General features: G+C 51.6%; 28 non-coding genes across 28 annotated transcripts; all 28 read right to left on the reverse strand.

Moving 5' to 3' along the window:
* Positions 1-301: 301 nt before the first annotated feature.
* Positions 302-515, reverse strand: LOC121690581. Its single transcript, XR_006025166.1, has one exon. It is a non-coding gene; the product is annotated as a small nucleolar RNA U3 (small nucleolar RNA).
* A 407-nt stretch (positions 516-922) lies between these two features.
* LOC121690552 lies at positions 923-1136 on the reverse strand. Its single transcript, XR_006025139.1, has one exon. It is a non-coding gene; the product is annotated as a small nucleolar RNA U3 (small nucleolar RNA).
* Positions 1137-1543: 407 nt separating this feature from the next.
* Positions 1544-1757, reverse strand: LOC121690583. The gene has a single exon (XR_006025167.1). It is a non-coding gene; the product is annotated as a small nucleolar RNA U3 (small nucleolar RNA).
* Positions 1758-2164: 407 nt separating this feature from the next.
* Positions 2165-2378, reverse strand: LOC121690551. Its single transcript, XR_006025138.1, has one exon. It is a non-coding gene; the product is annotated as a small nucleolar RNA U3 (small nucleolar RNA).
* Positions 2379-2785: 407 nt separating this feature from the next.
* On the reverse strand, positions 2786-2999 carry LOC121690584. The gene has a single exon (XR_006025168.1). It is a non-coding gene; the product is annotated as a small nucleolar RNA U3 (small nucleolar RNA).
* A 407-nt stretch (positions 3000-3406) lies between these two features.
* On the reverse strand, positions 3407-3620 carry LOC121690585. The gene has a single exon (XR_006025169.1). It is a non-coding gene; the product is annotated as a small nucleolar RNA U3 (small nucleolar RNA).
* A 407-nt stretch (positions 3621-4027) lies between these two features.
* LOC121690586 lies at positions 4028-4241 on the reverse strand. The gene has a single exon (XR_006025170.1). It is a non-coding gene; the product is annotated as a small nucleolar RNA U3 (small nucleolar RNA).
* Positions 4242-4648: 407 nt separating this feature from the next.
* On the reverse strand, positions 4649-4862 carry LOC121690587. Its single transcript, XR_006025171.1, has one exon. It is a non-coding gene; the product is annotated as a small nucleolar RNA U3 (small nucleolar RNA).
* Positions 4863-5269: 407 nt separating this feature from the next.
* Positions 5270-5483, reverse strand: LOC121690588. The gene has a single exon (XR_006025172.1). It is a non-coding gene; the product is annotated as a small nucleolar RNA U3 (small nucleolar RNA).
* A 407-nt stretch (positions 5484-5890) lies between these two features.
* LOC121690538 lies at positions 5891-6104 on the reverse strand. The gene has a single exon (XR_006025126.1). It is a non-coding gene; the product is annotated as a small nucleolar RNA U3 (small nucleolar RNA).
* Positions 6105-6511: 407 nt separating this feature from the next.
* LOC121690589 lies at positions 6512-6725 on the reverse strand. The gene has a single exon (XR_006025173.1). It is a non-coding gene; the product is annotated as a small nucleolar RNA U3 (small nucleolar RNA).
* Positions 6726-7132: 407 nt separating this feature from the next.
* LOC121690590 lies at positions 7133-7346 on the reverse strand. Its single transcript, XR_006025174.1, has one exon. It is a non-coding gene; the product is annotated as a small nucleolar RNA U3 (small nucleolar RNA).
* Positions 7347-7753: 407 nt separating this feature from the next.
* On the reverse strand, positions 7754-7967 carry LOC121690591. The gene has a single exon (XR_006025175.1). It is a non-coding gene; the product is annotated as a small nucleolar RNA U3 (small nucleolar RNA).
* A 407-nt stretch (positions 7968-8374) lies between these two features.
* On the reverse strand, positions 8375-8588 carry LOC121690565. The gene has a single exon (XR_006025151.1). It is a non-coding gene; the product is annotated as a small nucleolar RNA U3 (small nucleolar RNA).
* A 407-nt stretch (positions 8589-8995) lies between these two features.
* On the reverse strand, positions 8996-9209 carry LOC121690543. Its single transcript, XR_006025130.1, has one exon. It is a non-coding gene; the product is annotated as a small nucleolar RNA U3 (small nucleolar RNA).
* Positions 9210-9616: 407 nt separating this feature from the next.
* On the reverse strand, positions 9617-9830 carry LOC121690592. Its single transcript, XR_006025176.1, has one exon. It is a non-coding gene; the product is annotated as a small nucleolar RNA U3 (small nucleolar RNA).
* Positions 9831-10237: 407 nt separating this feature from the next.
* Positions 10238-10451, reverse strand: LOC121690593. The gene has a single exon (XR_006025177.1). It is a non-coding gene; the product is annotated as a small nucleolar RNA U3 (small nucleolar RNA).
* A 407-nt stretch (positions 10452-10858) lies between these two features.
* LOC121690594 lies at positions 10859-11072 on the reverse strand. Its single transcript, XR_006025178.1, has one exon. It is a non-coding gene; the product is annotated as a small nucleolar RNA U3 (small nucleolar RNA).
* Positions 11073-11479: 407 nt separating this feature from the next.
* LOC121690595 lies at positions 11480-11693 on the reverse strand. Its single transcript, XR_006025179.1, has one exon. It is a non-coding gene; the product is annotated as a small nucleolar RNA U3 (small nucleolar RNA).
* Positions 11694-12100: 407 nt separating this feature from the next.
* LOC121690596 lies at positions 12101-12314 on the reverse strand. The gene has a single exon (XR_006025180.1). It is a non-coding gene; the product is annotated as a small nucleolar RNA U3 (small nucleolar RNA).
* A 407-nt stretch (positions 12315-12721) lies between these two features.
* LOC121690597 lies at positions 12722-12935 on the reverse strand. Its single transcript, XR_006025181.1, has one exon. It is a non-coding gene; the product is annotated as a small nucleolar RNA U3 (small nucleolar RNA).
* Positions 12936-13342: 407 nt separating this feature from the next.
* On the reverse strand, positions 13343-13556 carry LOC121690598. Its single transcript, XR_006025182.1, has one exon. It is a non-coding gene; the product is annotated as a small nucleolar RNA U3 (small nucleolar RNA).
* Positions 13557-13963: 407 nt separating this feature from the next.
* Positions 13964-14177, reverse strand: LOC121690599. The gene has a single exon (XR_006025183.1). It is a non-coding gene; the product is annotated as a small nucleolar RNA U3 (small nucleolar RNA).
* A 407-nt stretch (positions 14178-14584) lies between these two features.
* LOC121690567 lies at positions 14585-14798 on the reverse strand. Its single transcript, XR_006025152.1, has one exon. It is a non-coding gene; the product is annotated as a small nucleolar RNA U3 (small nucleolar RNA).
* A 407-nt stretch (positions 14799-15205) lies between these two features.
* LOC121690554 lies at positions 15206-15419 on the reverse strand. The gene has a single exon (XR_006025141.1). It is a non-coding gene; the product is annotated as a small nucleolar RNA U3 (small nucleolar RNA).
* Positions 15420-15826: 407 nt separating this feature from the next.
* Positions 15827-16040, reverse strand: LOC121690600. The gene has a single exon (XR_006025184.1). It is a non-coding gene; the product is annotated as a small nucleolar RNA U3 (small nucleolar RNA).
* A 407-nt stretch (positions 16041-16447) lies between these two features.
* On the reverse strand, positions 16448-16661 carry LOC121690601. Its single transcript, XR_006025185.1, has one exon. It is a non-coding gene; the product is annotated as a small nucleolar RNA U3 (small nucleolar RNA).
* A 407-nt stretch (positions 16662-17068) lies between these two features.
* Positions 17069-17282, reverse strand: LOC121690602. The gene has a single exon (XR_006025186.1). It is a non-coding gene; the product is annotated as a small nucleolar RNA U3 (small nucleolar RNA).
* Between the last annotated feature and the right edge of the window lie 222 nt (positions 17283-17504).

Consider the following 17504-nt stretch of genomic DNA (forward strand, 5'->3'; position numbering starts at 1 on the left):
GCCCAAGAAAAGACAGGTATCCCATCTACTCAGCTTCTGAGGGCGTCATCAGACGCGTGACGAGGCATCGGGAGAGCATGAAAAGCGCGCCATAGCATTGACGCTGGCGCTGTGTTGTGGAAGGAGGCAGAGCGCCAGCGTCAAACAGCAAAGAGCGAGTCAATGCACACAGATCAGTCACTGCGGGTAGTGCGTTGTGGGGGAATATTTCTGAAAGGAGCAACTCATCATCAGACATCTAGGCTGAGCGTGGCGTCTCAGTGCGCCTTGTTAACATTGCTTTTCAACAGACATGTGCGCTATCACTCTGACAATGCTTCTCTTCTCCTGCCCCCCAACAGAGAGCAGGAACGGTCATCAATGACAGCAGACCAGAGACAAAAGTCTCGATCTCTGTCCGATTCGCGCTCAAAGAAAAGCATTATAGCTCATCATCATGAATAGCGAGACACAACACTTTCGAAACGTATTTCCAAGTCAAGGACTATAGAAATGATCCCTGAAAGTATAGTCTTAACGTAACAGAGGCGACGCGAGCAGAGCCTTTCGCTTGCTCGGTCTTCACCATGAGGGTGTCCGGTCTATCCGTGAGTGCCTTTCGGGTGCTGAGCGCTGCCTCGCGCCCAAGAAAAGACAGGTATCCCATCTACTCAGCTTCTGAGGGCGTCATCAGACGCGTGACGAGGCATCGGGAGAGCATGAAAAGCGCGCCATAGCATTGACGCTGGCGCTGTGTTGTGGAAGGAGGCAGAGCGCCAGCGTCAAACAGCAAAGAGCGAGTCAATGCACACAGATCAGTCACTGCGGGTAGTGCGTTGTGGGGGAATATTTCTGAAAGGAGCAACTCATCATCAGACATCTAGGCTGAGCGTGGCGTCTCAGTGCGCCTTGTTAACATTGCTTTTCAACAGACATGTGCGCTATCACTCTGACAATGCTTCTGTTCTCCTGCCCCCCAACAGAGAGCAGGAACGGTCATCAATGACAGCAGACCAGAGACAAAAGTCTCGATCTCTGTCCGATTCGCGCTCAAAGAAAAGCATTATAGCTCATCATCATGAATAGCGAGACACAACACTTTCGAAACGTATTGCCAAGTCAAGGACTATAGAAATGATCCCTGAAAGTATAGTCTTAACGTAACAGAGGCGACGCGAGCAGAGCCTTTCGCTTGCTCGGTCTTCACCATGAGGGTGTCCGGTCTATCCGTGAGTGCCTTTCGGGTGCTGAGCGCTGCCTCGCGCCCAAGAAAAGACAGGTATCCCATCTACTCAGCTTCTGAGGGCGTCATCAGACGCGTGACGAGGCATCGGGAGAGCATGAAAAGCGCGCCATAGCATTGACGCTGGCGCTGTGTTGTGGAAGGAGGCAGAGCGCCAGCGTCAAACAGCAAAGAGCGAGTCAATGCACACAGATCAGTCACTGCGGGTAGTGCGTTGTGGGGGAATATTTCTGAAAGGAGCAGCTCATCATCAGACATCTAGGCTGAGCGTGGCGTCTCAGTGCGCCTTGTTAACATTGCTTTTCAACAGACATGTGCGCTATCACTCTGACAATGCTTCTCTTCTCCTGCCCCCCAACAGAGAGCAGGAACGGTCATCAATGACAGCAGACCAGAGACAAAAGTCTCGATCTCTGTCCGATTCGCGCTCAAAGAAAAGCATTATAGCTCATCATCATGAATAGCGAGACACAACACTTTCGAAACGTATTTCCAAGTCAAGGACTATAGAAATGATCCCTGAAAGTATAGTCTTAACGTAACAGAGGCGACGCGAGCAGAGCCTTTCGCTTGCTCGGTCTTCACCATGAGGGTGTCCGGTCTATCCGTGAGTGCCTTTCGGGTGCTGAGCGCTGCCTCGCGCCCAAGAAAAGACAGGTATCCCATCTACTCAGCTTCTGAGGGCGTCATCAGACGCGTGACGAGGCATCGGGAGAGCATGAAAAGCGCGCCATAGCATTGACGCTGGCGCTGTGTTGTGGAAGGAGGCAGAGCGCCAGCGTCAAACAGCAAAGAGCGAGTCAATGCACACAGATCAGTCACTGCGGGTAGTGCGTTGTGGGGTAATATTTCTGAAAGGAGCAGCTCATCATCAGACATCTAGGCTGAGCGTGGCATCTCAGTGCGCCTTGTTAACATTGCTTTTCAACAGACATGTGCGCTATCACTCTGACAATGCTTCTCTTCTCCTGCCCCCCAACAGAGAGCAGGAACGGTCATCAATGACAGCAGACCAGAGACAAAAGTCTCGATCTCTGTCCGATTCGCGCTCAAAGAAAAGCATTATAGCTCATCATCATGAATAGCGAGACACAACACTTTCGAAACGTATTTCCAAGTCAAGGACTATAGAAATGATCCCTGACAGTATAGTCTTAACGTAACAGAGGCGACGCGAGCAGAGCCTTTCGCTTGCTCGGTCTTCACCATGAGGGTGTCCGGTCTATCCGTGAGTGCCTTTCGGGTGCTGAGCGCTGCCTCGCGCCCAAGAAAAGACAGGTATCCCATCTACTCAGCTTCTGAGGGCGTCATCAGACGCGTGACGAGGCATCGGGAGAGCATGAAAAGCGCGCCATAGCATTGACGCTGGCGCTGTGTTGTGGAAGGAGGCAGAGCGCCAGCGTCAAACAGCAAAGAGCGAGTCAATGCACACAGATCAGTCACTGCGGGTAGTGCGTTGTGGGGGAATATTTCTGAAAGGAGCAACTCATCATCAGACATCTAGGCTGAGCGTGGCGTCTCAGTGCGCCTTGTTAACATTGCTTTTCAACAGACATGTGCGCTATCACTCTGACAATGCTTCTCTTCTCCTGCCCCCCAACAGAGAGCAGGAACGGTCATCAATGACAGCAGACCAGAGACAAAAGTCTCGATCTCTGTCCGATTCGCGCTCAAAGAAAAGCATTATAGCTCATCATCATGAATAGCGAGACACAACACTTTCGAAACGTATTTCCAAGTCAAGGACTATAGAAATGATCCCTGAAAGTATAGTCTTAACGTAACAGAGGCGACGCGAGCAGAGCCTTTCGCTTGCTCGGTCTTCACCATGAGGGTGTCCGGTCTATCCGTGAGTGCCTTTCGGGTGCTGAGCGCTGCCTCGCGCCCAAGAAAAGACAGGTATCCCATCTACTCAGCTTCTGAGGGCGTCATCAGACGCGTGACGAGGCATCGGGAGAGCATGAAAAGCGCGCCATAGCATTGACGCTGGCGCTGTGTTGTGGAAGGAGGCAGAGCGCCAGCGTCAAACAGCAAAGAGCGAGTCAATGCACACAGATCAGTCACTGCGGGTAGTGCGTTGTGGGGTAATATTTCTGAAAGGAGCAGCTCATCATCAGACATCTAGGCTGAGCGTGGCGTCTCAGTGCGCCTTGTTAACATTGCTTTTCAACAGACATGTGCGCTATCACTCTGACAATGCTTCTCTTCTCCTGCCCCCCAACAGAGAGCAGGAACGGTCATCAATGACAGCAGACCAGAGACAAAAGTCTCGATCTCTGTCCGATTCGCGCTCAAAGAAAAGCATTATAGCTCATCATCATGAATAGCGAGACACAACACTTTCGAAACGTATTTCCAAGTCAAGGACTATAGAAATGATCCCTGAAAGTATAGTCTTAACGTAACAGAGGCGACGCGAGCAGAGCCTTTCGCTTGCTCGGTCTTCACCATGAGGGTGTCCGGTCTATCCGTGAGTGCCTTTCGGGTGCTGAGCGCTGCCTCGCGCCCAAGAAAAGACAGGTATCCCATCTAGTCAGCTTCTGAGGGCGCCATCAGACGCGTGACGAGGCATCGGGAGAGCATGAAAAGCGCGCCATAGCATTGACGCTAGCGCTGTGTTGTGGAAGGAGGCAGAGCGCCAGCGTCAAACAGCAAAGAGCGAGTCAATGCACACAGATCAGTCACTGCGGGTAGTGCGTTGTGGGGGAATATTTCTGAAAGGAGCAACTCATCATCAGACATCTAGGCTGAGCGTGGCGTCTCAGTGCGCCTTGTTAACATTGCTTTTCAACAGACATGTGCGCTATCACTCTGACAATGCTTCTCTTCTCCTGCCCCCCAACAGAGAGCAGGAACGGTCATCAATGACAGCAGACCAGAGACAAAAGTCTCGATCTCTGTCCGATTCGCGCTCAAAGAAAAGCATTATAGCTCATCATCATGAATAGCGAGACACAACACTTTCGAAACGTATTTCCAAGTCAAGGACTATAGAAATGATCCCTGAAAGTATAGTCTTAACGTAACAGAGGCGACGCGAGCAGAGCCTTTCGCTTGCTCGGTCTTCACCATGAGGGTGTCCGGTCTATCCGTGAGTGCCTTTCGGGTGCTGAGCGCTGCCTCGCGCCCAAGAAAAGACAGGTATCCCATCTACTCAGCTTCTGAGGGCGTCATCAGACGCGTGACGAGGCATCGGGAGAGCATGAAAAGCGCGCCATAGCATTGACGCTGGCGCTGTGTTGTGGAAGGAGGCAGAGCGCCAGCGTCAAACAGCAAAGAGCGAGTCAATGCACACAGATCAGTCACTGCGGGTAGTGCGTTGTGGGGGAATATTTCTGAAAGGAGCAGCTCATCATCAGACATCTAGGCTGAGCGTGGCGTCTCAGTGCGCCTTGTTAACATTGCTTTTCAACAGACATGTGCGCTATCACTCTGACAATGCTTCTCTTCTCCTGCCCCCCAACAGAGAGCAGGAACGGTCATCAATGACAGCAGACCAGAGACAAAAGTCTCGATCTCTGTCCGATTCGCGCTCAAAGAAAAGCATTATAGCTCATCATCATGAATAGCGAGACACAACACTTTCGAAACGTATTTCCAAGTCAAGGACTATAGAAATGATCCCTGAAAGTATAGTCTTAACGTAACAGAGGCGACGCGAGCAGAGCCTTTCGCTTGCTCGGTCTTCACCATGAGGGTGTCCGGTCTATCCGTGAGTGCCTTTCGGGTGCTGAGCGCTGCCTCGCGCCCAAGAAAAGACAGGTATCCCATCTACTCAGCTTCTGAGGGCGTCATCAGACGCGTGACGAGGCATCGGGAGAGCATGAAAAGCGCGCCATAGCATTGACGCTGGCGCTGTGTTGTGGAAGGAGGCAGAGCGCCAGCGTCAAACAGCAAAGAGCGAGTCAATGCACACAGATCAGTCACTGCGGGTAGTGCGTTGTGGGGGAATATTTCTGAAAGGAGCAACTCATCATCAGACATCTAGGCTGAGCGTGGCGTCTCAGTGCGCCTTGTTAACATTGCTTTTCAACAGACATGTGCGCTATCACTCTGACAATGCTTCTCTTCTCCTGCCCCCCAACAGAGAGCAGGAACGGTCATCAATGACAGCAGACCAGAGACAAAAGTCTCGATCTCTGTCCGATTCGCGCTCAAAGAAAAGCATTATAGCTCATCATCATGAATAGCGAGACACAACACTTTCGAAACGTATTTCCAAGTCAAGGACTATAGAAATGATCCCTGAAAGTATAGTCTTAACGTAACAGAGGCGACGCGAGCAGAGCCTTTCGCTTGCTCGGTCTTCACCATGAGGGTGTCCGGTCTATCCGTGAGTGCCTTTCGGGTGCTGAGCGCTGCCTCGCGCCCAAGAAAAGACAGGTATCCCATCTACTCAGCTTCTGAGGGCGTCATCAGACGCGTGACGAGGCATCGGGAGAGCATGAAAAGCGCGCCATAGCATTGACGCTGGCGCTGTGTTGTGGAAGGAGGCAGAGCGCCAGCGTCAAACAGCAAAGAGCGAGTCAATGCACACAGATCAGTCACTGCGGGTAGTGCGTTGTGGGGGAATATTTCTGAAAGGAGCAACTCATCATCAGACATCTAGGCTGAGCGTGGCGTCTCAGTGCGCCTTGTTAACATTGCTTTTCAACAGACATGTGCGCCATCACTCTGACAATGCTTCTCTTCTCCTGCCCCCCAACAGAGAGCAGGAACGGTCATCAATGACAGCAGACCAGAGACAAAAGTCTCGATCTCTGTCCGATTCGCGCTCAAAGAAAAGCATTATAGCTCATCATCATGAATAGCGAGACACAACATTTTCGAAACGTATTTCCAAGTCAAGGACTATAGAAATGATCCCTGAAAGTATAGTCTTAACGTAACAGAGGCGACGCGAGCAGAGCCTTTCGCTTGCTCGGTCTTCACCATGAGGGTGTCCGGTCTATCCGTGAGTGCCTTTCGGGTGCTGAGCGCTGCCTCGCGCCCAAGAAAAGACAGGTATCCCATCTACTCAGCTTCTGAGGGCGTCATCAGACGCGTGACGAGGCATCGGGAGAGCATGAAAAGCGCGCCATAGCATTGACGCTGGCGCTGTGTTGTGGAAGGAGGCAGAGCGCCAGCGTCAAACAGCAAAGAGCGAGTCAATGCACACAGATCAGTCACTGCGGGTAGTGCGTTGTGGGGGAATATTTCTGAAAGGAGCAGCTCATCATCAGACATCTAGGCTGAGCGTGGCGTCTCAGTGCGCCTTGTTAACATTGCTTTTCAACAGACATGTGCGCTATCACTCTGACAATGCTTCTCTTCTCCTGCCCCCCAACAGAGAGCAGGAACGGTCATCAATGACAGCAGACCAGAGACAAAAGTCTCGATCTCTGTCCGATTCGCGCTCAAAGAAAAGCATTATAGCTCATCATCATGAATAGCGAGACACAACACTTTCGAAACGTATTTCCAAGTCAAGGACTATAGAAATGATCCCTGAAAGTATAGTCTTAACGTAACAGAGGCGACGCGAGCAGAGCCTTTCGCTTGCTCGGTCTTCACCATGAGGGTGTCCGGTCTATCCGTGAGTGCCTTTCGGGTGCTGAGCGCTGCCTCGCGCCCAAGAAAAGACAGGTATCCCATCTAGTCAGCTTCTGAGGGCGTCATCAGACGCGTGACGAGGCATCGGGAGAGCATGAAAAGCGCGCCATAGCATTGACGCTGGCGCTGTGTTGTGGAAGGAGGCAGAGCGCCAGCGTCAAACAGCAAAGAGCGAGTCAATGCACACAGATCAGTCACTGCGGGTAGTGCGTTGTGGGGGAATATTTCTGAAAGGAGCAACTCATCATCAGACATCTAGGCTGAGCGTGGCGTCTCAGTGCGCCTTGTTAACATTGCTTTTCAACAGACATGTGCGCTATCACTCTGACAATGCTTCTCTTCTCCTGCCCCCCAACAGAGAGCAGGAACGGTCATCAATGACAGCAGACCAGAGACAAAAGTCTCGATCTCTGTCCGATTCGCGCTCAAAGAAAAGCATTATAGCTCATCATCATGAATAGCGAGACACAACACTTTCGAAACGTATTTCCAAGTCAAGGACTATAGAAATGATCCCTGAAAGTATAGTCTTAACGTAACAGAGGCGACGCGAGCAGAGCCTTTCGCTTGCTCGGTCTTCACCATGAGGGTGTCCGGTCTATCCGTGAGTGCCTTTCGGGTGCTGAGCGCTGCCTCGCGCCCAAGAAAAGACAGGTATCCCATCTACTCAGCTTCTGAGGGCGTCATCAGACGCGTGACGAGGCATCGGGAGAGCATGAAAAGCGCGCCATAGCATTGACGCTGGCGCTGTGTTGTGGAAGGAGGCAGAGCGCCAGCGTCAAACAGCAAAGAGCGAGTCAATGCACACAGATCAGTCACTGCGGGTAGTGCGTTGTGGGGGAATATTTCTGAAAGGAGCAGCTCATCATCAGACATCTAGGCTGAGCGTGGCGTCTCAGTGCGCCTTGTTAACATTGCTTTTCAACAGACATGTGCGCTATCACTCTGACAATGCTTCTCTTCTCCTGCCCCCCAACAGAGAGCAGGAACGGTCATCAATGACAGCAGACCAGAGACAAAAGTCTCGATCTCTGTCCGATTCGCGCTCAAAGAAAAGCATTATAGCTCATCATCATGAATAGCGAGACACAACACTTTCGAAACGTATTTCCAAGTCAAGGACTATAGAAATGATCCCTGAAAGTATAGTCTTAACGTAACAGAGGCGACGCGAGCAGAGCCTTTCGCTTGCTCGGTCTTCACCATGAGGGTGTCCGGTCTATCCGTGAGTGCCTTTCGGGTGCTGAGCGCTGCCTCGCGCCCAAGAAAAGACAGGTATCCCATCTAGTCAGCTTCTGAGGGCGTCATCAGACGCGTGACGAGGCATCGGGAGAGCATGAAAAGCGCGCCATAGCATTGACGCTGGCGCTGTGTTGTGGAAGGAGGCAGAGCGCCAGCGTCAAACAGCAAAGAGCGAGTCAATGCACACAGATCAGTCACTGCGGGTAGTGCGTTGTGGGGGAATATTTCTGAAAGGAGCAACTCATCATCAGACATCTAGGCTGAGCGTGGCGTCTCAGTGCGCCTTGTTAACATTGCTTTTCAACAGACATGTGCGCTATCACTCTGACAATGCTTCTCTTCTCCTGCCCCCCAACAGAGAGCAGGAACGGTCATCAATGACAGCAGACCAGAGACAAAAGTCTCGATCTCTGTCCGATTCGCGCTCAAAGAAAAGCATTATAGCTCATCATCATGAATAGCGAGACACAACACTTTCAAAACGTATTTCCAAGTCAAAGACTATAGAAATGATCCCTGAAAGTATAGTCTTAACGTAACAGAGGCGACGCGAGCAGAGCCTTTCGCTTGCTCGGTCTTCACCATGAGGGTGTCCGGTCTATCCGTGAGTGCCTTTCGGGTGCTGAGCGCTGCCTCGCGCCCAAGAAAAGACAGGTATCCCATCTAGTCAGCTTCTGAGGGCGTCATCAGACGCGTGACGAGGCATCGGGAGAGCATGAAAAGCGCGCCATAGCATTGACGCTGGCGCTGTGTTGTGGAAGGAGGCAGAGCGCCAGCGTCAAACAGCAAAGAGCGAGTCAATGCACACAGATCAGTCACTGCGGGTAGTGCGTTGTGGGGGAATATTTCTGAAAGGAGCAGCTCATCATCAGACATCTAGGCTGAGCGTGGCGTCTCAGTGCGCCTTGTTAACATTGCTTTTCAACAGACATGTGCGCTATCACTCTGACAATGCTTCTCTTCTCCTGCCCCCCAACAGAGAGCAGGAACGGTCATCAATGACAGCAGACCAGAGACAAAAGTCTCGATCTCTGTCCGATTCGCGCTCAAAGAAAAGCATTATAGCTCATCATCATGAATAGCGAGACACAACACTTTCGAAACGTATTTCCAAGTCAAAGACTATAGAAATGATCCCTGAAAGTATAGTCTTAACGTAACAGAGGCGACGCGAGCAGAGCCTTTCGCTTGCTCGGTCTTCACCATGAGGGTGTCCGGTCTATCCGTGAGTGCCTTTCGGGTGCTGAGCGCTGCCTCGCGCCCAAGAAAAGACAGGTATCCCATCTACTCAGCTTCTGAGGGCGTCATCAGACGCGTGACGAGGCATCGGGAGAGCATGAAAAGCGCGCCATAGCATTGACGCTGGCGCTGTGTTGTGGAAGGAGGCAGAGCGCCAGCGTCAAACAGCAAAGAGCGAGTCAATGCACACAGATCAGTCACTGCGGGTAGTGCGTTGTGGGGTAATATTTCTGAAAGGAGCAGCTCATCATCAGACATCTAGGCTGAGCGTGGCGTCTCAGTGCGCCTTGTTAACATTGCTTTTCAACAGACATGTGCGCTATCACTCTGACAATGCTTCTCTTCTCCTGCCCCCCAACAGAGAGCAGGAACGGTCATCAATGACAGCAGACCAGAGACAAAAGTCTCGATCTCTGTCCGATTCGCGCTCAAAGAAAAGCATTATAGCTCATCATCATGAATAGCGAGACACAACACTTTCGAAACGTATTTCCAAGTCAAGGACTATAGAAATGATCCCTGAAAGTATAGTCTTAACGTAACAGAGGCGACGCGAGCAGAGCCTTTCGCTTGCTCGGTCTTCACCATGAGGGTGTCCGGTCTATCCGTGAGTGCCTTTCGGGTGCTGAGCGCTGCCTCGCGCCCAAGAAAAGACAGGTATCCCATCTACTCAGCTTCTGAGGGCGTCATCAGACGCGTGACGAGGCATCGGGAGAGCATGAAAAGCGCGCCATAGCATTGACGCTGGCGCTGTGTTGTGGAAGGAGGCAGAGCGCCAGCGTCAAACAGCAAAGAGCGAGTCAATGCACACAGATCAGTCACTGCGGGTAGTGCGTTGTGGGGGAATATTTCTGAAAGGAGCAGCTCATCATCAGACATCTAGGCTGAGCGTGGCGTCTCAGTGCGCCTTGTTAACATTGCTTTTCAACAGACATGTGCGCTATCACTCTGACAATGCTTCTCTTCTCCTGCCCCCCAACAGAGAGCAGGAACGGTCATCAATGACAGCAGACCAGAGACAAAAGTCTCGATCTCTGTCCGATTCGCGCTCAAAGAAAAGCATTATAGCTCATCATCATGAATAGCGAGACACAACACTTTCGAAACGTATTTCCAAGTCAAGGACTATAGAAATGATCCCTGAAAGTATAGTCTTAACGTAACAGAGGCGACGCGAGCAGAGCCTTTCGCTTGCTCGGTCTTCACCATGAGGGTGTCCGGTCTATCCGTGAGTGCCTTTCGGGTGCTGAGCGCTGCCTCGCGCCCAAGAAAAGACAGGTATCCCATCTACTCAGCTTCTGAGGGCGTCATCAGACGCGTGACGAGGCATCGGGAGAGCATGAAAAGCGCGCCATAGCATTGACGCTGGCGCTGTGTTGTGGAAGGAGGCAGAGCGCCAGCGTCAAACAGCAAAGAGCGAGTCAATGCACACAGATCAGTCACTGCGGGTAGTGCGTTGTGGGGGAATATTTCTGAAAGGAGCAACTCATCATCAGACATCTAGGCTGAGCGTGGCGTCTCAGTGCGCCTTGTTAACATTGCTTTTCAACAGACATGTGCGCCATCACTCTGACAATGCTTCTCTTCTCCTGCCCCCCAACAGAGAGCAGGAACGGTCATCAATGACAGCAGACCAGAGACAAAAGTCTCGATCTCTGTCCGATTCGCGCTCAAAGAAAAGCATTATAGCTCATCATCATGAATAGCGAGACACAACACTTTCGAAACGTATTTCCAAGTCAAGGACTATAGAAATGATCCCTGAAAGTATAGTCTTAACGTAACAGAGGCGACGCGAGCAGAGCCTTTCGCTTGCTCGGTCTTCACCATGAGGGTGTCCGGTCTATCCGTGAGTGCCTTTCGGGTGCTGAGCGCTGCCTCGCGCCCAAGAAAAGACAGGTATCCCATCTACTCAGCTTCTGAGGGCGTCATCAGACGCGTGACGAGGCATCGGGAGAGCATGAAAAGCGCGCCATAGCATTGACGCTGGCGCTGTGTTGTGGAAGGAGGCAGAGCGCCAGCGTCAAACAGCAAAGAGCGAGTCAATGCACACAGATCAGTCACTGCGGGTAGTGCGTTGTGGGGGAATATTTCTGAAAGGAGCAACTCATCATCAGACATCTAGGCTGAGCGTGGCGTCTCAGTGCGCCTTGTTAACATTGCTTTTCAACAGACATGTGCGCCATCACTCTGACAATGCTTCTCTTCTCCTGCCCCCCAACAGAGAGCAGGAACGGTCATCAATGACAGCAGACCAGAGACAAAAGTCTCGATCTCTGTCCGATTCGCGCTCAAAGAAAAGCATTATAGCTCATCATCATGAATAGCGAGACACAACACTTTCGAAACGTATTTCCAAGTCAAGGACTATAGAAATGATCCCTGAAAGTATAGTCTTAACGTAACAGAGGCGACGCGAGCAGAGCCTTTCGCTTGCTCGGTCTTCACCATGAGGGTGTCCGGTCTATCCGTGAGTGCCTTTCGGGTGCTGAGCGCTGCCTCGCGCCCAAGAAAAGACAGGTATCCCATCTACTCAGCTTCTGAGGGCGTCATCAGACGCGTGACGAGGCATCGGGAGAGCATGAAAAGCGCGCCATAGCATTGACGCTGGCGCTGTGTTGTGGAAGGAGGCAGAGCGCCAGCGTCAAACAGCAAAGAGCGAGTCAATGCACACAGATCAGTCACTGCGGGTAGTGCGTTGTGGGGGAATATTTCTGAAAGGAGCAACTCATCATCAGACATCTAGGCTGAGCGTGGCGTCTCAGTGCGCCTTGTTAACATTGCTTTTCAACAGACATGTGCGCTATCACTCTGACAATGCTTCTCTTCTCCTGCCCCCCAACAGAGAGCAGGAACGGTCATCAATGACAGCAGACCAGAGACAAAAGTCTCGATCTCTGTCCGATTCGCGCTCAAAGAAAAGCATTATAGCTCATCATCATGAATAGCGAGACACAACACTTTCGAAACGTATTTCCAAGTCAAGGACTATAGAAATGATCCCTGAAAGTATAGTCTTAACGTAACAGAGGCGACGCGAGCAGAGCCTTTCGCTTGCTCGGTCTTCACCATGAGGGTGTCCGGTCTATCCGTGAGTGCCTTTCGGGTGCTGAGCGCTGCCTCGCGCCCAAGAAAAGACAGGTATCCCATCTACTCAGCTTCTGAGGGCGTCATCAGACGCGTGACGAGGCATCGGGAGAGCATGAAAAGCGCGCCATAGCATTGACGCTGGCGCTGTGTTGTGGAAGGAGGCAGAGCGCCAGCGTCAAACAGCAAAGAGCGAGTCAATGCACACAGATCAGTCACTGCGGGTAGTGCGTTGTGGGGGAATATTTCTGAAAGGAGCAGCTCATCATCAGACATCTAGGCTGAGCGTGGCGTCTCAGTGCGCCTTGTTAACATTGCTTTTCAACAGACATGTGCGCTATCACTCTGACAATGCTTCTCTTCTCCTGCCCCCCAACAGAGAGCAGGAACGGTCATCAATGACAGCAGACCAGAGACAAAAGTCTCGATCTCTGTCCGATTCGCGCTCAAAGAAAAGCATTATAGCTCATCATCATGAATAGCGAGACACAACACTTTCGAAACGTATTTCCAAGTCAAGGACTATAGAAATGATCCCTGAAAGTATAGTCTTAACGTAACAGAGGCGACGCGAGCAGAGCCTTTCGCTTGCTCGGTCTTCACCATGAGGGTGTCCGGTCTATCCGTGAGTGCCTTTCGGGTGCTGAGCGCTGCCTCGCGCCCAAGAAAAGACAGGTATCCCATCTAGTCAGCTTCTGAGGGCGTCATCAGACGCGTGACGAGGCATCGGGAGAGCATGAAAAGCGCGCCATAGCATTGACGCTGGCGCTGTGTTGTGGAAGGAGGCAGAGCGCCAGCGTCAAACAGCAAAGAGCGAGTCAATGCACACAGATCAGTCACTGCGGGTAGTGCGTTGTGGGGGAATATTTCTGAAAGGAGCAACTCATCATCAGACATCTAGGCTGAGCGTGGCGTCTCAGTGCGCCTTGTTAACATTGCTTTTCAACAGACATGTGCGCTATCACTCTGACAATGCTTCTCTTCTCCTGCCCCCCAACAGAGAGCAGGAACGGTCATCAATGACAGCAGACCAGAGACAAAAGTCTCGATCTCTGTCCGATTCGCGCTCAAAGAAAAGCATTATAGCTCATCATCATGAATAGCGAGACACAACACTTTCGAAACGTATTTCCAAGTCAAGGACTATAGAAATGATCCCTGAAAGTATAGTCTTAACGTAACAGAGGCGACGCGAGCAGAGCCTTTCGCTTGCTCGGTCTTCACCATGAGGGTGTCCGGTCTATCCGTGAGTGCCTTTCGGGTGCTGAGCGCTGCCTCGCGCCCAAGAAAAGACAGGTATCCCATCTACTCAGCTTCTGAGGGCGTCATCAGACGCGTGACGAGGCATCGGGAGAGCATGAAAAGCGCGCCATAGCATTGACGCTGGCGCTGTGTTGTGGAAGGAGGCAGAGCGCCAGCGTCAAACAGCAAAGAGCGAGTCAATGCACACAGATCAGTCACTGCGGGTAGTGCGTTGTGGGGGAATATTTCTGAAAGGAGCAGCTCATCATCAGACATCTAGGCTGAGCGTGGCGTCTCAGTGCGCCTTGTTAACATTGCTTTTCAACAGACATGTGCGCTATCACTCTGACAATGCTTCTCTTCTCCTGCCCCCCAACAGAGAGCAGGAACGGTCATCAATGACAGCAGACCAGAGACAAAAGTCTCGATCTCTGTCCGATTCGCGCTCAAAGAAAAGCATTATAGCTCATCATCATGAATAGCGAGACACAACACTTTCGAAACGTATTTCCAAGTCAAGGACTATAGAAATGATCCCTGAAAGTATAGTCTTAACGTAACAGAGGCGACGCGAGCAGAGCCTTTCGCTTGCTCGGTCTTCACCATGAGGGTGTCCGGTCTATCCGTGAGTGCCTTTCGGGTGCTGAGCGCTGCCTCGCGCCCAAGAAAAGACAGGTATCCCATCTAGTCAGCTTCTGAGGGCGTCATCAGACGCGTGACGAGGCATCGGGAGAGCATGAAAAGCGCGCCATAGCATTGACGCTGGCGCTGTGTTGTGGAAGGAGGCAGAGCGCCAGCGTCAAACAGCAAAGAGCGAGTCAATGCACACAGATCAGTCACTGCGGGTAGTGCGTTGTGGGGGAATATTTCTGAAAGGAGCAACTCATCATCAGACATCTAGGCTGAGCGTGGCGTCTCAGTGCGCCTTGTTAACATTGCTTTTCAACAGACATGTGCGCTATCACTCTGACAATGCTTCTCTTCTCCTGCCCCCCAACAGAGAGCAGGAACGGTCATCAATGACAGCAGACCAGAGACAAAAGTCTCGATCTCTGTCCGATTCGCGCTCAAAGAAAAGCATTATAGCTCATCATCATGAATAGCGAGACACAACACTTTCAAAACGTATTTCCAAGTCAAAGACTATAGAAATGATCCCTGAAAGTATAGTCTTAACGTAACAGAGGCGACGCGAGCAGAGCCTTTCGCTTGCTCGGTCTTCACCATGAGGGTGTCCGGTCTATCCGTGAGTGCCTTTCGGGTGCTGAGCGCTGCCTCGCGCCCAAGAAAAGACAGGTATCCCATCTAGTCAGCTTCTGAGGGCGTCATCAGACGCGTGACGAGGCATCGGGAGAGCATGAAAAGCGCGCCATAGCATTGACGCTGGCGCTGTGTTGTGGAAGGAGGCAGAGCGCCAGCGTCAAACAGCAAAGAGCGAGTCAATGCACACAGATCAGTCACTGCGGGTAGTGCGTTGTGGGGGAATATTTCTGAAAGGAGCAGCTCATCATCAGACATCTAGGCTGAGCGTGGCGTCTCAGTGCGCCTTGTTAACATTGCTTTTCAACAGACATGTGCGCTATCACTCTGACAATGCTTCTCTTCTCCTGCCCCCCAACAGAGAGCAGGAACGGTCATCAATGACAGCAGACCAGAGACAAAAGTCTCGATCTCTGTCCGATTCGCGCTCAAAGAAAAGCATTATAGCTCATCATCATGAATAGCGAGACACAACACTTTCGAAACGTATTTCCAAGTCAAAGACTATAGAAATGATCCCTGAAAGTATAGTCTTAACGTAACAGAGGCGACGCGAGCAGAGCCTTTCGCTTGCTCGGTCTTCACCATGAGGGTGTCCGGTCTATCCGTGAGTGCCTTTCGGGTGCTGAGCGCTGCCTCGCGCCCAAGAAAAGACAGGTATCCCATCTACTCAGCTTCTGAGGGCGTCATCAGACGCGTGACGAGGCATCGGGAGAGCATGAAAAGCGCGCCATAGCATTGACGCTGGCGCTGTGTTGTGGAAGGAGGCAGAGCGCCAGCGTCAAACAGCAAAGAGCGAGTCAATGCACACAGATCAGTCACTGCGGGTAGTGCGTTGTGGGGTAATATTTCTGAAAGGAGCAGCTCATCATCAGACATCTAGGCTGAGCGTGGCGTCTCAGTGCGCCTTGTTAACATTGCTTTTCAACAGACATGTGCGCTATCACTCTGACAATGCTTCTCTTCTCCTGCCCCCCAACAGAGAGCAGGAACGGTCATCAATGACAGCAGACCAGAGACAAAAGTCTCGATCTCTGTCCGATTCGCGCTCAAAGAAAAGCATTATAGCTCATCATCATGAATAGCGAGACACAACACTTTCGAAACGTATTTCCAAGTCAAGGACTATAGAAATGATCCCTGAAAGTATAGTCTTAACGTAACAGAGGCGACGCGAGCAGAGCCTTTCGCTTGCTCGGTCTTCACCATGAGGGTGTCCGGTCTATCCGTGAGTGCCTTTCGGGTGCTGAGCGCTGCCTCGCGCCCAAGAAAAGACAGGTATCCCATCTACTCAGCTTCTGAGGGCGTCATCAGACGCGTGACGAGGCATCGGGAGAGCATGAAAAGCGCGCCATAGCATTGACGCTGGCGCTGTGTTGTGGAAGGAGGCAGAGCGCCAGCGTCAAACAGCAAAGAGCGAGTCAATGCACACAGATCAGTCACTGCGGGTAGTGCGTTGTGGGGGAATATTTCTGAAAGGAGCAGCTCATCATCAGACATCTAGGCTGAGCGTGGCGTCTCAGTGCGCCTTGTTAACATTGCTTTTCAACAGACATGTGCGCTATCACTCTGACAATGCTTCTCTTCTCCTGCCCCCCAACAGAGAGCAGGAACGGTCATCAATGACAGCAGACCAGAGACAAAAGTCTCGATCTCTGTCCGATTCGCGCTCAAAGAAAAGCATTATAGCTCATCATCATGAATAGCGAGACACAACACTTTCGAAACGTATTTCCAAGTCAAGGACTATAGAAATGATCCCTGAAAGTATAGTCTTAACGTAACAGAGGCGACGCGAGCAGAGCCTTTCGCTTGCTCGGTCTTCACCATGAGGGTGTCCGGTCTATCCGTGAGTGCCTTTCGGGTGCTGAGCGCTGCCTCGCGCCCAAGAAAAGACAGGTATCCCATCTACTCAGCTTCTGAGGGCGTCATCAGACGCGTGACGAGGCATCGGGAGAGCATGAAAAGCGCGCCATAGCATTGACGCTGGCGCTGTGTTGTGGAAGGAGGCAGAGCGCCAGCGTCAAACAGCAAAGAGCGAGTCAATGCACACAGATCAGTCACTGCGGGTAGTGCGTTGTGGGGGAATATTTCTGAAAGGAGCAACTCATCATCAGACATCTAGGCTGAGCGTGGCGTCTCAGTGCGCCTTGTTAACATTGCTTTTCAACAGACATGTGCGCCATCACTCTGACAATGCTTCTCTTCTCCTGCCCCCCAACAGAGAGCAGGAACGGTCATCAATGACAGCAGACCAGAGACAAAAGTCTCGATCTCTGTCCGATTCGCGCTCAAAGAAAAGCATTATAGCTCATCATCATGAATAGCGAGACACAACACTTTCGAAACGTATTTCCAAGTCAAGGACTATAGAAATGATCCCTGAAAGTATAGTCTTAACGTAACAGAGGCGACGCGAGCAGAGCCTTTCGCTTGCTCGGTCTTCACCATGAGGGTGTCCGGTCTATCCGTGAGTGCCTTTCGGGTGCTGAGCGCTGCCTCGCGCCCAAGAAAAGACAGGTATCCCATCTACTCAGCTTCTGAGGGCGTCATCAGACGCGTGACGAGGCATCGGGAGAGCATGAAAAGCGCGCCATAGCATTGACGCTGGCGCTGTGTT

Source organism: Alosa sapidissima, chromosome 18 (assembly GCF_018492685.1).
Source record: "Alosa sapidissima isolate fAloSap1 chromosome 18, fAloSap1.pri, whole genome shotgun sequence".
Taxonomy (NCBI): domain Eukaryota; kingdom Metazoa; phylum Chordata; class Actinopteri; order Clupeiformes; family Clupeidae; genus Alosa; species Alosa sapidissima.